General features: G+C 44.8%; 1 long non-coding RNA gene across 1 annotated transcript in view; it reads right to left on the bottom strand.

The window, feature by feature from the left end:
- The window catches only part of LOC309845959, a 121207-nt gene that overhangs the window by 80893 nt on the left and 23634 nt on the right, over positions 1-16680 (bottom strand). Inside the window, exon 2 of the long non-coding RNA XR_014301622.1 lies at positions 6750-6958. This is a non-coding gene — a long non-coding RNA (uncharacterized lncRNA). The remainder of the gene's footprint in view (positions 1-6749; positions 6959-16680) is intronic.

The raw sequence follows: 16680 nt of genomic DNA, 5'->3' as shown, positions 1-16680 counted from the left end.
TCACCCCAGTTGTGGGGTTTCAGGTTCTCAGGACTGGAGGCCCAGGAACTCACATTTTAAACAATTTTGCTAGGTGATCTTTAAATACCATTAGTCTTGAGGACCATTATATGACTAAAATGGACACAGCACAAATTTCCATTTGTAATTTCACCTTTGAAAGAAACCTGTCAAGTGCCTTGATTGTTCATTAACAAAACAAACAAACAAAAAGCAAAAGTCATCAAGCTCTCTCTCCCCATAAACCATTAGACTCCTATTCATTTTCATTTTCTTTTGTAGTTGAACATTGCCTTAGTGTTATGTGCTGTAGTGTTTCAAACTTCAAAACAAGCTGCCTTGTGTAGCTAGGGGAAGGAGTGTGACTCATGGGTCAGGGAAAGGACTCACATTCTGGAAAACACCAGGGATAAAGTAGGTTCATTCACCTCTGCCTCACAGAACAGGTGGTGCCTCTAGGTCAGGGTGAGAATATCAGGGGCACCGACAGCAGGCTTGCCTAGTGATGAATGGGATGGAGCAGAGGCCATGCAGGGATCCATCTCTGCAAGTGATTTATATTTGTGGACACATATAGAGGTTGCTGGCTCTAGAAATATTATGGGGGCTAGATACCTCAATGCCTCAGCAAATTTAATGATGCATGGAGTACCACTGATATGATATTCCTGGAGGCCCAACTATCATGTTCCTAGCTCCCTCTCCCTTTGGCTCAACTGTATAAATATTTAGAGAGCACTCTTGCCCAGGCCCAAATCACAGACTGGCTTCACAGTTTTAGCTTAGAGGAAACGTTGATGTAGAACAAATATTCAGGGCCATGAAATTTTCTTAGATACCCAAAAAAGTGTTGAAATGAGAACTATATATTTTGTAAGGTTAGGGGATAAATATTTAAAAATAACTTGCAGAATATTCAAACAAACGTCATCGTCACATTCCTTGCCAGTTGGGGTAAATAATGCTTAAGGGTTAAATCATCCTATTTACTGTGCATCAATAATATTTCCCGAGCTAGGTGGCTAAAATCCCCAGGATTTTATTTCTTATGAGACTTTTATATTCCCTAGTTTAGAATCAAATATATCACAGGAACTAAATAGTGACTAGATGATTAAAATTAATTGGCAAAATGAATTGGTTATTTTATTTTCATTATTTGGTTGATGTGGTCATAATATGAAAGAAAGAAAGAAAGAAAGAGAAAAAAAGGAACAGAGGGAGAGAGAGGGGTAAATGGAGGGAGGGAAGGAAGGAAATATGGAAGGAAGGAAGACAGGGAGGGAGACATCTAGACAAGGTCAAGTTAAAAGAGATTCAATTCTACCCAAATCCATTCTAGCAAACATTACCTGGATGGCTAGGTTAGTAGGTTTTTTTTTTTGTTTTTTTTTTTTTTTTTTTTTTTCTCCCTCTCTCCCTTTGTATACATGAGCTCTCACCCCTCACAAGTCATGGAGTAAGAGCCTAGGAACTCAGGAGAAAAATATACATGTCTGCTCTTTCTTGTAGCATTTTCTAAATAGGCTGATGTATGTCCTTGCATTCATGCGTGATTTTTGCCAGGGTCATTGCAACCAAATGGTTTTAGAGACTGGGTCCTTCACAGGGGTACTAAATTAGTGGGTAGGTAGGACTGAGCTCACTGCTGTGGGCGTGCATTCACCTGAAGCATGAGATGTCCATTTCTAATTATGACAAAGGCTCCATATGGGCTAGTTGTAGCCCTGACCTTAGTGGCTTTAATATTGAGCTTTGACTAAGTATCTACTCTCTTTTGGGTAGGTTGTTTACCATTTGTATCCATTGTTTATATAACAGGCATACTGGGCTTTCTGCTTCTCTCTTATCAAGGTAAAGACTTGATGATTTGCATTGATGCACAAGCTTCTGCTGCAGGCAGGCCTAGAGGTTTGAATGGGTTGCTCTAGAATCTCATCACTATGGGTCTGATGAAGTGGGGATAATGTTCTGGTTACACAGGTTTTTTTTTACTTTTTTTTTTTTAAATTAATTTCAGGTATACAATATAGTGGTTTATCAATTCCCTCCATCACCCAGTGCTCATCAAGACAAGTGGACTCCTTCATCCCCATCACTTACTTCACCCACCCCCCGACCCATCTCCCCTCTGGTAACCAGCAGTTTGTTCTCTATAGTTAAGATCTGTTCTTTGGTTAATCTTTTATTTCCCTATCTAAAAGACTACAATAAAAATCCATATACCCTAAATATGCTACATTGCAACATATTAGAGAACACCATTATTTCATCATTTTAGGGTCTCCATGTGCATTTGATAGTACACACCTCAGAATAAAGCTGCTCTGATATATCCGGCATGTATTTGAGTATCTGTAGGGATGCGTGAGTGGCTCAGTCGGTTAAGCCTCTGACTCTTGACATTGGCTCACGTCGTGATCTCAGGGTTGTGAGATCTAGCCCCATGAGGTGAGATTCTCTCTCTCCCTCCTCCCCCATGACCCCCAACTCGTCCTAAGTAAATAAATATATGTATAATGTATGTGTGTATGTATATATGTTATTACTTGAGAGTATAAGAAATCTACATTGTTCTTTTTCTTCTTCTTCTTCTTTTTTACATATAGGCCCATGCATATCAGCTTAAGTAAATGAGCATGTGACCATGCATATACACATCATCTTTTTTTTTGTTTTTAAAATTTTTTGCATTTATTTATTTGAGAAAGAGAGAGTATAGGGAGAGGAGCAGAGGGAGGGGGACAAACGGACTCTGCCCTGAGCATGGGGCCCAATATAAGGCTCCCTCTCACAACCCTGAGATGATGACCTGAACCAAAATCAGGAGTTGGATGCTTAACCTACTGAGCCACCCAGGCACCATGACACCATTTTTAATTAAATATCAGGCTTGACCTGTGCCCTGGATGTAATTCACTGCACAATTATTTGGGAACCCATCATGATAAATCTGTATTGTAGATTATTTCAAATATTTTTTTTGAGAGTTTGGAGCCCTCAGAAAGGATGAATACCCAACTTCTGCATCAACTTGGATGGGACTAGTGGAGATTATGCTGAGTGAAATGTCAAACAGAGAAAATCAATTATCATATGGTTTCACTTATTTGTGGAACATAAGGAACAGCATGGAGGACATTAGGACCAGGGAAAAATGAAGAGGGAGAAATTGGAGTGGGAGACAAATCATGAGAGACTACGGACTCCGGGAAACAGTGCTTTAGAAGGGATGGGGGGAGGGGGATGGGTGAGCCTGGTGATGGATATTAAAGAAGGCATGGTTTGCATGGAGTATGGGGTGTTATACACAAACAATGAATCACAGAACACTACATTAAAAAAAAAAATCAATGGGAAATTTAGATTGTTTCCATACAGTGGAAGAATGAATCTGAATCCAGGGTATTCTCCACGGAGTTTCATTCATCCCATGTCCAGTGGAATATGTTAATGGAAAACTGCGGAACTCTTTACTGTCAGGCCAACTAATGGTTTCTCTTTCAGAATGAAGGTTTGAATCACCAGCCAGGTAAAGAGTGAAAGCAAAGAATGAGAAAATGTGTCATTGTATTGCAGAAATCAGACTCTTCTCTGCATATGACATTTAGACATAAAAGCCCATGGATGCTGCTAGCACCAACCTATATGTTATTAGGAAAGCTTAATTGCTCTCTTACTTTTTTAAGATAAATATAAATAAAGGGCTCAATATTTTCTCCCTATCCCTTAGTGGGATGTGTGGTACAACCCCTGGGTAAAACACACTTGAAGATCATTTTCAAGGTCACTGACCAAGACAGTGGGTGATTTTGCTCACTAACTAGATAGACGAGTGATTTCAAGGACATCAGGAAGGTCTCCCTGTCCAAAATAATGTCTGGCTTTCCGAGTATCTGATTCAGAAATTATCCAATTTCAGCCCCAGACCTTTGTGAAAATTAAAATCATTGAGCATCACTGACAACTCAGAATGGATTTAGTTCATCAGACTTATAGATTTTGTTGAGTAGGAGGAAAATAAGATGGCATATCAAGTGCTATGGTGGAGAGGGCCCTAGGGATGAAAAGGGAATAAATGGATCTATTTGTCACCTCTTTGTTGTGCTAGGAAATTTCACATATTTATCTCATTAACTTCTCTGAATAACTCTGTGAATTGGTATTAGCCACACTTTCACAGATTAGAAATCTGAGTTTCAAGAAGTTACTTGCTCAAACTCATACAGCTTGTAAGTGGCAAAGCTGCTTCAAGCCTAGATTTGTCAGATCCTGTAACAGATGCTCTTCATACTACAGTATTTGCAAACAAAGACCAACTTTACTAATTTCATTGACTTTGTTTCTGATTATTACTATTTTTTTTGTTAGCAGAGAGTCTGGATTCACAAAAGTATATAAATAGAAGCAGATTCTTTTGTTGTTTTATTTTTTATAAATAACTTGTTTTTCAATCTCAGAAGAGGCTTTAATTAAATGTTAAAGAAGCTTGGAAGAAGAATAGTTGGACATTTTTGTCTCAAAGCTGAATCACCCACTGCCTCAAGAGTTGGGAGAGCCAGACCTGGCCTTCCGTCTCACTTAGTGAGGGAGGGTTCTTCTGCTCTGACAAGGAAGGCAACTTTCTCCTTTCTATGCAATGCGGTCATGACTATTTCGTACTCACTCCTTTCTTCTCACTGGAAAGGTGGGGAGGGTGGCAGTGGCTCAGTGAGGGAGGATTACCCTATGCACGAGGTGGTCCAGGCCCACTTTGCAGGCCAGAGGGTAGTTCTCCCTTCCCAATTTCGTGGCCCCAACACTGGGCTGGTAGCCAGGACCCTGGTGATGGGCTATCACCTAAATCATGGTGATTCTTTCGACCCTCAGTAATTATATCTCCAGGCTTGGTTGGACACTGTCACCATATGTCCCTCTTAACCTTGGCTCACCTTTCCCAACCAATGCCTGCCCTTCTATCATAAATATAAATGGCAGGGTGGGAGCACTCCAAACTCTCAGAAAAAAGTTTGAAATCATCCATAATACAGATTTATTGTGATGGGTTCCCAAATAATTGTGCAATGAATTACATCTGGGCACAGGTCAAGCCTGATATTTAATTTAAAATGGTGTCATGGTGCCTGGATGGCTCAGTAGGTTAAGCATCCAACTCCTGATTTTGGTTCAGGTCATCATCTCAGGGTCATGAGATGGAGCCTACATTGGGCTCCATGCTCAGGGCAGAGTCTTTTTGTCCCCCTCCCTTTGCTCCTCTCCCTATACTCTCTCTTTCTCAAATAAATAAATGCAAAAAATTGTTAAAAACAATAAAGAAAAGGATGGTGTGTATATGCATGGTCACACACTCACTTAATTTGACATGCATGTGCCTATATGTTAAAAAAAAAAGAAAGAAAGAACAATGTAGATTTCTTACACTCTCAAGCAATAGCATATATACGTACACACACACACACATATGATACAAATACTTATTTGTTTATTTACTTAGGACGAGTTGGGGGGGTATGGGGGAGGAGGGAGAGAGAGAATCTCACCTCATGGGGCTGGATCTCACAACCCTGAGATCACGACGTGGGCCAATGTCAAGAGTCAGGTGCTTAACCAACTGAGCCACTCAGGCATCCCTACAGATACTCAAATATGTGCCAGATATACGAGAGCTGTTTTATTCTGAGGTGTGTATTATCAAATGCATATGGAGACCCTAAAATGATGAAATAATGGTGTTCATTGATATGTTAAATGTTGGAATGTAGCATATTTAGGGTGTATGGATTTTTATTGTAGTCTTTTAGATAGGGAAATCAAACTATTCTAACCAAATATTTGTAGAAGTTCTGATATCTGTATCCAGAAGCCTTCCATTTGGACAATACAGTTCAACAAGCTCAAGCTCTGACAGAGAGCACAAGGCAAACTATAGCTTTACAACTTGCTGGCCGTGTGACTTTGGGCAATTGACTTAACCTTCTGGGACTTCACTGTCCTCACCTACAAGTCCGTGCTAATCAAAACACCCCATGGTGATGTTGTGAGATTTTTATCAAAAATAGCAGAGACCTAGAATATGCCAGGCACATAATAGGCACTAAATAAACATCCGCTCCCCCCACCACTAGCAAGGGGCGTACCAAAACACACACGCACATGCACACATACACTCAAGCCTGGAAATCTACTGCTTCTCAAAATAGTCTACTTATGGTCTCTGTAGCATCTCAGTTTTTCAACCCCAGAGATAAGACACAGTGTTTTTCTATGTTAATAAAGTTACTTTATATTCTGAGCACACCACTTTCCACTTTACAGGCGGAATTACCATAAAAGAAACAGGTGGGATTTTATCAACTGTCCACCCAGTAGGCTTTCACCTCCCCAGGAACAGAAATGGGTTGGCGGGGCTGGGGAATCTTAGTGAAGAGAAACCTCTTTACACCGCGCAAGCCGAGGGAATTCGCAGCTGCACATGCCTGGAGGCCTCGGGAGGAGCTGCTACCGTGGCAGCTGAGATTCAGAGTCAGTCTATCTCAGGTCATTGAGGCTGGAGGAAAGAACATTCAAAAATTCTCTGCATATCCCCCTCCCTGCCCCTCCCCACCGCCCCTGCCAAACCCTTTTTAAAATTTCTTTTTCCTCTTCTCTCCCTTTTAAGGTGATTTTGTCTTTTTGGAAAACTAACCGCTACATGAGATTTGCTCTGTAACAACCTCAAGATTTAGTGACTTAAAAGAGTAAACACTTACTTGGCCTATGACTCTGGGGTTGGCCTTTTTGGCTGGGCTTCCCTCTCATCTCAGCAGGACTCACTTCTGTGTCTGCAGTTAGCTGGTGGGTTAGCCGGGGGCTGGTCAGTATATGAAAGCCTCAGCTGGGATGGTTTGTCTTTGTTCCCCATGGCCTTTTGTCATCCAACAGGCCAGCTTGGGCTTGTTAACATGGCAGATGGGCAGGGCTGAGAGAGAGAGAGAGAGAAAGCAAGCAAAGTATTTCTTGAGGCCAAGAGTTTGGAAATGTCACCCTGTCATGTCCACAACATTCTACTTCCCAGCCAGAGCGAGCCAGGGCAAGTCCAGATTCAAGGGCAGGGCAAAGAGACGCTTTCTCTTCATGAGCTGGACCTATAAAGTCACAGCGCCCAGAGATCTGACATAGGGAGAGACGAAGGATTATAGTCATTTTCACAACCTACTGCACCCCGAGAGCTCCAAATCGCAGCCTGCGTGGGGGCCGCCGGAATGACTAATACGAGAGGCGAGATGCAGCCTAACAAGCAAATGTACCAGGCAATTGAGAGGCTGATGAAAGACCCAGCATTCAGAAGACATTTTTACACATTCTTTCTTCTCTTTCCCTAGAGGTGATTTTATCATTTTGGAAAAGCTCGGAGTGGCGTCTGCATGAGCTGCTTTGCAGGAGGAACACTTCCTGGACTGGCATGACCTCGGGGACGGTGGCCTGGACCACCTCATCGCCCCCCCCACCCCGCCCTCTCCGCTGACTGCGGCGATCGGACCCCTGCAGCACAGCAATCAGAATCGAGCACCCTTGGCGGGGGTGCAGAGCAGCTGGCCTCAATCACTGCGGCTCCACTGTCTCCTCTCAGGCTTTTAAGGGCTGCCGAGAACTGAGTGCACGGGAATCCAAACAAGCCTGAAGACCGCCTGCTCAACACTGGCTCAGGATCGCCAAGCGGGGAAACAAAAGACAGGGTGAGGATAACGACCTGCTGGAAATGGGATTCCGGAGACCTTTCCTCTCACCTGGCTCAGAGGGCTCCGGGCTCAGACTCCCAAGGGCTCTGTGCGCCTCTTGGTGGGGAGCTCGGGACTCGGGCTTCCCTGTGGCTGGGTGCGCTGGAAGGCACACACCGTGACCAGGGACAGCTGCTCTCCTTGGAGGAGGTTTTACCCACCATTTTTTACCTGTGGTCAGTCCAGGAGAGAAGAGACTCTGAATTGTAGTCACAGAACCCAAGGAAAGGAGACCCACACCAATCTCTTGCTGAGTGCTGCTTCTTTAAAGGTTTTTTTGTTGTTGTTGTTTTGTTTTTTAATTTTCCTTTTTTTGGCCCAGACCCAGACTGTAGTGTGGTTATAACCGAGGTGGCATTTCCTGTCCCTCAGCACCTTACTTCCTCCTTGGCTCTCCTTTCCCGTCTCGGCCGCGACACACAATCCGATGCAGCCAATCCGGGAATATGCTACAGGGAGTAAGTGCCCACAGCTGGATCCCGCGCACTGGCGTTAAATGAGAAGACCCCGACTCCATGGACCATTTATTTTGTTCTATCTGACAGCAGTCAGAGAGGCACCGGGACAAACTGCAGGAGGATATTGCCCTCTGCCTTCTGAGCCCGAGGTGGAGGACCATTACAGCGGGTCCTGGATGATGCTACAGAGCTTAAAGAAACGCCACTGAACTACTCTCAGGCAATCGATTGGGATATTAGGGTTTTCAGTTTTCCAATACTTGGCTCTTTACAATCCAGTTCTATAAAGATTTATGTAGCATTGGGGGATGGTCCGAGAGGCAGCATCTGTGGTTCTGAGGCTGTCAGTCAAGAAATGAGGCCAAATGATGCCTTTGAAGTGCTGGTCCTCTCTGCAAGAGATTTTCCGGGCAGACGTGGATCATGTCATTGCTCTAAGCCTGGCAGGCAAGACTGGACTTGAGTTCGCAAGTCCCATCTGGCACTTACATGGTGCCAGGCACCCATCAGTTTACAAATGGGGACTCATTTAATCTTCAGACCTCAGGTCTTATTCTTCTTATTCTACCGATGAGGAGACGGAGCCCAGAGAGGGTTACTAGTTTGCTGGAGATAGCATATGGCTTGTAACGGTCAGAGTTGAGATTTGAGCCCTAGAAATCTGCCCCAGGGTCTATGTTCTTGATCACTATTCTCTGCTGCCTGTCATGTTAATGAACGAGTTTTTTTTTGTTGTTGTTTTGTTTTGTTTTGGTCTAACCAGACTCCACTTTCCCCCTGGATTATTAATTGTTGAGGGGGCCTGGGGAGCAAGAAGAGAGAAACGAGGGTTAATAAGGCCATGCTAGATGCCATGCCTGGCTCTGTACGGTTACCACATTTAATTGCTAGAAAGATGCTATGCGCTATTCTTACACACAATCTAGATACAACACTCATAGGCTCAGAGAGGTTAAGTGACTTAATGGACAACACACAGCTATCAAGCCTTTGGCTCTTGGACTGCCGATGTGAGCTATTCACGAATATGTCTGCTAGATGGGAATACAGTCCTCTCCTAGCTCTTTCCTTCTTATGATGATGGGGAGATGGTAAGATGGAGATTTCAGCATGCATCCCAGGTCCAGGGTTTTTCCCTCCAAATTTAGCACTCTGTGCAAGATGGCTTACTTTGCTATTATATGATCTACCAAGTAATGACAGCAGTAGGAATTCTGGTGAAATGAGTCTGACTGTCAAATAGCTTTGGGTTATTATAAAGCACAAAAGCAATAATAACTGCTAACATTTTTTGCTCTCTTACTATGTGCTCAATACTTTCTGCACATCTTTCTCCATTCATTCTCTTGACTAACATGGGTGTCTACTGTGATCCAGATGTTGTACAGGGAGGGAGGGATTATTTGTTCCATTTTATAATTGTATAATCTGAGACTGAACGGGAAGTGAGAAGGCATCCCCAAAGATACATGGTCAGGAAGCAACAGAATCAGGACCATCAGACTCTGGTCTCATGATGCTAACATGCATAATCTCAACCATTTCACATACTCACTAATCACCCAGAAGTACCAACTATTTTAAAATGAGGAGACAATAATCTGGCTTTGGGTCATTATGTCTTGTGCCTACGGCTGCTTAGGTCTGGTGAAAACCAAGAGAGAAATACACATTTTGCACCCATGTGACCTGCTTCTTGTTGGCTACCGCTCCTCCTTCCTGTTACAGGTGGTAATTTCTAGTACTTTTGGATCTGTTTCAAGAAATAAATTCGAGTAATTGCATCTTTTACAACGTTAATTATTTTACAAAACATTTTCTATGTGAACCCTGTCAGTCAGTAAATATTTGCAATAGTAACTATTGTGAATATTTGACACCTATGGAAATCAGGGGCTGTTAGCCCAGCTCAGATCCCGGTGGGGCGTCTGTACGGAGACACAGTGAGCTCGGCTGATGCCCCAGGGACTCTGCCACTTTCCTTGAGTCTAAACTCACAGTCTGCTTACACCTCAGGCATGTGTAAATTTCCATAGAAATGCGGAGACGTTGGGAGATCTGGTCGTGGAAGCTCCATGCAGAGAAAGGACTCATTGCTGTCAACCAGAACCACTCAGCCCACCCTGGAGGTCGCCTGCAGCTTTTGTGGACAGTCCCCTAGTGGCTTCTTTCCCCAAGCTCCTGTATCTCACTGCTGGAGATTCCCCTCTGGCCTGGGAAATGCCAGGGAGCCAACCTATTAGAGAGGCATGTTGGTAGATAAAAAGCCCAGTTTCCTAGATGTCCCCTTCATACTTAATTGCCCACAGCAGAGGCTCAGTTGTGAGCCTACCTTTCCTCGGTCCTCTTTCCTTCCTTTTGTCTTGTCCTCGCCCTCATCATACTGCAGGACCCACATCCTAAATAAATCGCTCGCAAGCAAAACCTTGTCTCAAGTTGTGCACGGGGGCAGGGGAGATGGGTCTCAGAATAAGGCCTCCTCCTTAATCACAGGTGTTTCTACGTAGTCCATTATTCCTGTTGTTAGTTCTGACCTCTTAGCTTTTCTCCACCCAGCATCCCTGTGATCCTTCTCAAAGGCAAATCTGCTCTGGGCATCGCCAGACTTAGCCATGTTCCCCGGAAGGAGTCCCAATGCCTTGGACTTAGCTGGGTGTCAAAGGCCCTCCGTGGTCCACCTACTGTGTACTTTGGGCTCCTTGTTCAACACTTAACGCTCTGGTCCTTGGCTCCAGCCACACTGAACCACCAGCCCCGCTCTCCTCCTCCAGGGCCTGCCGCAAGACGTGCCCTCTGTTCAGAGTGCCTCTCTGGCTTCCTGTCCCTCTCCCCACCCCTGCCCTATCTTCTCCACGTTAACCTTCACTTGTCTCAAGCCTCCAACCAGAGGTCACTCCCCTGGTGAATGAAGTTCTTCCAGACCTTCCAGATTCGAGTGAGTTATCCTGTGACACCTTACAGGACAAGTCAACCTGTCTCTTGTGCCCTATGGCTTTGTGCCGGTCCCGTCCATGAACGTGTCTTTCTCACCAAACAGAGTGCGAGCTGCTTGAGGGCTGGACTTGCCTTTTCATCTTTGCATTCTTAGGACTTACAGCCTGGCATGGGGTAGGCAGGGGTTTAGGAAATGTTTGCCGGGAAACAGTTGCTCCTGGAATTATAGGGCTGGTTGAATCTTTTCCCCTTTTGGTTTTCTAGGTGTATACATGTTTTGTTTTTTTCTGTGAGTGGTCTGCCGGGCCATTTTGTCATGTCTGTTCCTGTGGTGACAAGACACCATGCGGTAGGCACTCTCCCCAGAGGATGTGTTCCAGTCCTCACAGGAGGAACCCATTTGAATCCCTCAGTTCGAAGCCCCTTCCTGAAATCCTTTTCCGCACTCCATGAAGGATGGAATGCTGGTCCTGACAGTTCCATCTCAGCCAGCCACTGAGGCAAACCAAAAGAGTCTTTTGCCCAGAGAGTACTCCTGGCAGGACTATCCTAGGGGTGTTTCACGGCTTTATTAAATCTCTGACCAGTTGCCTGTTCTTGTGTTCCAGGGCTCTGGCACTGGTTTCTTGCTCTAAAATTCATCACTGACTATCTAATGAAGCACCAATTTAATGTGCAAGTTTGGCCAAAATGGCAGACTTTAGAGGAGGAGTGAATAGCCATTCTCCTCATCAGATTCCCCAATTCCAAGAGCTTTCAAGTGGCTCTGGCTCATAGGCGCATCCTCCACGCATTGTCCCTCCCTTCCTGTCACCGTAAGTGCTCTCTGAAGAGCTCTTACTGGCCTTTGCTGCAGATAGTCGCAAGCCTTCCCAGGCAGCCTCTACACAGCAGTAACCTCCTAGCTCCCAGGATTTCAGATTTGAAGTTTCAGAAACATTCCCTGGGTTTCTTTCACTTTTCAGAGAATCGCCTGCGGTGTGGGGGGTTGCTCAGGGCATGTTCTAGCTGGCCCTAGTTCTTGTATTAAATGGTGAAAATATCTGTAAAATACCCAGCATTGCAGCATTGACACTTAGTAGGTTCTCCATGAATATTAACTTCTCTCACTGCTCTTGCTGTTGACTGATTCAGTGTTGAAATCCCTCTGTCAGGGACAATCACTCTCCATTAGAATGCTGCCACATTTATGCCTTACTCAATTCAAAGGTGGGGCCTTCTAGAAACTTCTGTGTACTAGGAGTTTCAGTGCCCCTCAAGAAACGAGGAGTGGGTGAAGAGAACTAAAGTGCTCCATATTGTTAGCATGGAATTTCAATAACAATGCTCTTCATAACAACAACAATTACAGCAGTTGTCTCATTAGATGCATGGAACGTGCTAGAAATGTTACTTGTAGTATCCCTATTCTTCAGAACATTTTTTTCAAATGCTCTCATTTTATTGGCGATGAGGAAATCGAAGGTCAGAAAAGTCAGTATCAACTGAATGGCGTGAATCAAAGGGGGTACAGTCAATTAACAGTGCTACTTGTGTCCTGCCCACTGCTATTCAACCCCCTTCTGTCAAACCACCCTTTCCTGCTCCCTGAGAATATCTTGGCTGATCCCAGAGCTTCCCAAGCTCATTTCAGATACTCAGAAGCCTCCTCTTCATATTTTTAAGAAGTCCTGTGAAATCTAAATCAAATTTTGCTCTCTCGTCTGAATAAAAGCTCCTCCTCTACCCCAGCCCGGGCTGAACCTAGGCTCTGGGAAGTACAGTGGGGAATGAATGCTGGTTTATAATTTTAGCACTTGTGCTCCCCTTGCTCTAGGGTCCAGGCAAGGAAGGGAAGGAGAACAGACTGTGTGTGCATTTTACAGAGTTGTGTTTGTGATTCTCTCTTGGCGGTTCAATGCCCTCTGTTAAGGCCTATGTCCAAATTCTCACTATATATGGAAGGCTTTGGGCACTTCTCTATGGTTTCCTCCATGACACCTCATAACCCCTTTGTTTCCTCCCACTTCACTTCCCCTAACCTTTCCTCACTCTCCTATCTTTCCCTTTGGATAGGATAGGAGTCAGGGACTCCTTTGGATAGGGCAGGTCGGGGACTTCTGACCTGTGCTTTTTGACTTTGGAGATGAATCTTCTCTCTGTCCACTTATGACTCCCCTTCTCAGCCTGTTTCTAGGGGGTTGCCTCACCTGGCAGGCAGCTCTTAAGGATAGAGGCACTTCTGACACTCATGGGGCCCAAGGCAAGAGTATCAACAGAAGCCCACAATTTGTAAATATTTACGTATGTCTTAAAATTGTAAATCAAGCTAGAAATTATTTAATGAAACGTGTTCTATCCTTATTCCCTAACAACCATGTCTTCTTAATCCTTGTATCTAGGATTCTTATACTCCCTGGAATTTCATTCCAGAATCTGGCTCCTGAAGCTTGAGGTCTCAGTCCACTATTGATCTCTCTTCTCTCTCATCTGTGGTTATCCCAAAGGGTCTTATGCGTACATGTGTAGACAGCCCTGTTCTCACATCCACCAGCAAAAAACTAGCTCCTGAACCGCCCTTGGGCCTAGGCATATGCACACAATGATGAGGTTGACCCTTGGGAGTAGGCCTGCTTTGGGGTCATTGGGGAGAGAATTCTGCAGTCCCAGGGACACAAGTCATGGTCTAGAAGAAGCCATAGTGTCCGGGTGAGCATATCCTTAAGGTGGGCATGTGTCCCTCGTGTCATGAACCAATTTCTCTGAAAGCCAGGAGCATGGCTGGGGAAGGCCAGAGGAGTTCACTAAAGTGCCGGTGCCAGGGAAAATTCCTCCTTTCCTAATCTAAGGTGCTACTGGTCTTGAGCATGGACCTTTCAAGACAATTCCCACCCATCTGTCCTCCACAGAAGTCATTCAGCCTCCAGAAAAACTCAAACACTGCATTCCTGCAGGTTGCCCCTAGAAGATTTTTGGTCCTATACTCTCTCACCTTACGTAGGTGAACCTATAGATGGACCCTCACTCTTATGCTAACAACCACACCTTCCCAAAAGCAGCTCAGGGAGCCCTCCTCATCTGGCTTGAAGGTCATCAATTTCTCTTCACTGCTATATCCCCAGAGCCTTGAACTGTGCTTAGAGCCCAGTAGGGACTCAGTTCAAATTTCTTAAATGATTGAAGGAGTGGATAGCAATCCTTTTGCTTCCTCTCCTGGGGAACTTCCTAATAGGACACGTTGTTCTCCAAAGACCCCCGTTCTAATCAATCTCCTCAATGTATCCTTATTGGGGGTGACTTATTTTGGGGGAGATGAGCTATGAGTCATCTCTTGATCCTGCACGGATGAGTTGTGGGAGAAATCAGTCTGCTCTTTGGGCTTTAGTTGGAATTCTAAGGCAACAGAAAAAAAAAGAAAAATCCATTCAGCGAGTTCCATAAAGCTTGCCTCCTTCATACAGCCCTAGTGGCAGAGAATAATTTGAACCCAGCACTAGCTTGTTCCATGGACATCAACTCTCATTATGCCAGCACCCCATCTGAACAAGACGGGGTACAGCTTGGGAGTCTGCCTTAGCACGCTGCCAATCCCGCGTGGCTGAGGGCAGCCTGACTTCTCACTGCCCAGAGTTGAATCTCCGACACTTAGGATACACAACTGTTCCCGCGTCTCATTTGGCGGCCGCTTTCTGTCCATCAGACACCGGCCTCCCGGGAGGACGGGAAGCGCCCCCAGCTAGTCTGAAAGTTCAGTCACATGGCTGCACAGATTACTTGGGACGGTTCCTGTGATTCAGCGACATTGTGATTTGTACAATTAGAACAGCTTTCTCGCCTGAGGCCTTCGAAGAACAATTACAAAAACAAACAGCAGCAGCAGGCATGACCACAGATTAAAAAAAAAAAAAAAAAAACAGAACAAAACAAAACAAAACAAAAACACAAGAAAAGGCGCCAAACACGACAAAGGCCTCCCCTTGCTCATCTCGTTCAGGGGAAGGCAGACACAGTGTTTGATCCGAGGCCTCTGGGAGTCAGCTTCCCCAAGAAAAATAGCAGTTAGCCTTTTGCATAATTACCACAGCGGACACTAACCTGTTACTTCACAGTTCTTCAGAAGGGAAAATGCCAGGAAGATTCTCTCACTTCTTGAGATTCAATCTCAGGAAGATTTCCTGAAAAATCTCAGGAAGATTCTGGAAATTTCCCCAACGAGTGGTGGGATGAGCAGCCCAAGCCAGCAAATCTGGGGCTGCTGAAAGTCAGGCTGTTGGCTGGGCTGATGGGAACATGGTGTCTGGGCTCTTCCTCCCAGAGCGCCCCTCACTGACTGACGGCTCTCTTTGGACGCTAGCATCTTCCCGCTCTAAAAATCCTGGGCGTGGGGTGCCTGGGTGGCGCAGTGGGGTTAAAAATCCTGGATGTCCCCTTTCTAGCATTCATGCCATCCGTGCCTTTTAATTTTCAGAGCATGTTTCCCTGTCATCCCACTGTGTTTGAATGAAGACCATTCCCAGAGAGTCTGATAATCCCCCAAACCAGTGTCGTGTATTATAATTTACCCAGTGGGACATCTTGTCATCCTCATTTTGTAGATACAAGAGAGAAAGGGTCAAGAGGTCAAGCTATAAAGGTAACAAATGGCAGAAACAAGTCAGGGACTCAGGTTCCCTTAATATCAAACTCTTCCTTACGTTTGCTATATTGGTTGCAGAAAGGAGAGAAGATTTCCCCAGTTTCTCATGCCGCCATATTTTACCAAAATCTTAAATTTTGCTCCAGGTAAACACACACACACACACACACACACACACACACACAGAAAGAGAGAGAAAGAATATATGTTTAGGATAGAAAAATTAGAAACCTAGAAAGAGAAAACAGAATAAAAATCACCCAGAGTCTCACCAGGCAGTGATAACCCCTGTTAGCATTCCGATTTACGTGCCTGACACCCTCTGTGTCTGAGTATACCTAATTTCAAAATTGGTCTCATAACAAAAATGCTGTTTTTAACTGGCTTTTCACCTAGTGGTGTTTTATGCACGTCTCCTTCATGTCCGTAAATACAGAAATTTCCCTGTGATAAATTTTTGATTTACAAAGTTCAAAGAATGAAAGAAAGCTAAGGTTTGGAACTAAAAGCATACCAATTCTGCCTGCCACAGACAGAAGGCATTAGGAGTCATTTTTATAGTGTCCAACTGGGTTTGTAAACAAGTAAATTTCCAAACAGGTTTTTGGAAACCAATGAGTTTGTACAGGAATTTTCTCTAGAGTGCTCCCTCAGCTGCTTACAAGCTGCATTGTATTCCACCCTCTGGGTATACTGCATTTTGAGCAGTCCCCTGCCGCTAGATATTTTGTGGTCATAAAGAGTTCTGGGGGGGTGCCTGGGTGGCTCAGTGGGCTAAGCCTCTGCCTTCGGCTCAGGTCATGATCTCAGAGTCCTGGAATCGTGCCCCGCATCGGGCTCTCTGCTCAGCAGGGAGCCAGCTTCCTCTTCTCTCTCTGCCTGCCTCTCTGCCTGCTTGTGCTCTCTGTCTGTCAAA

The sequence above is a fragment of the Mustela nivalis genome (genome assembly GCF_964662115.1).
Source record: "Mustela nivalis genome assembly, chromosome: 13".
Classification (NCBI taxonomy): Eukaryota; Metazoa; Chordata; class Mammalia; order Carnivora; family Mustelidae; genus Mustela; species Mustela nivalis.
This window is presented reverse-complemented; position numbering and strand designations above follow the sequence as displayed.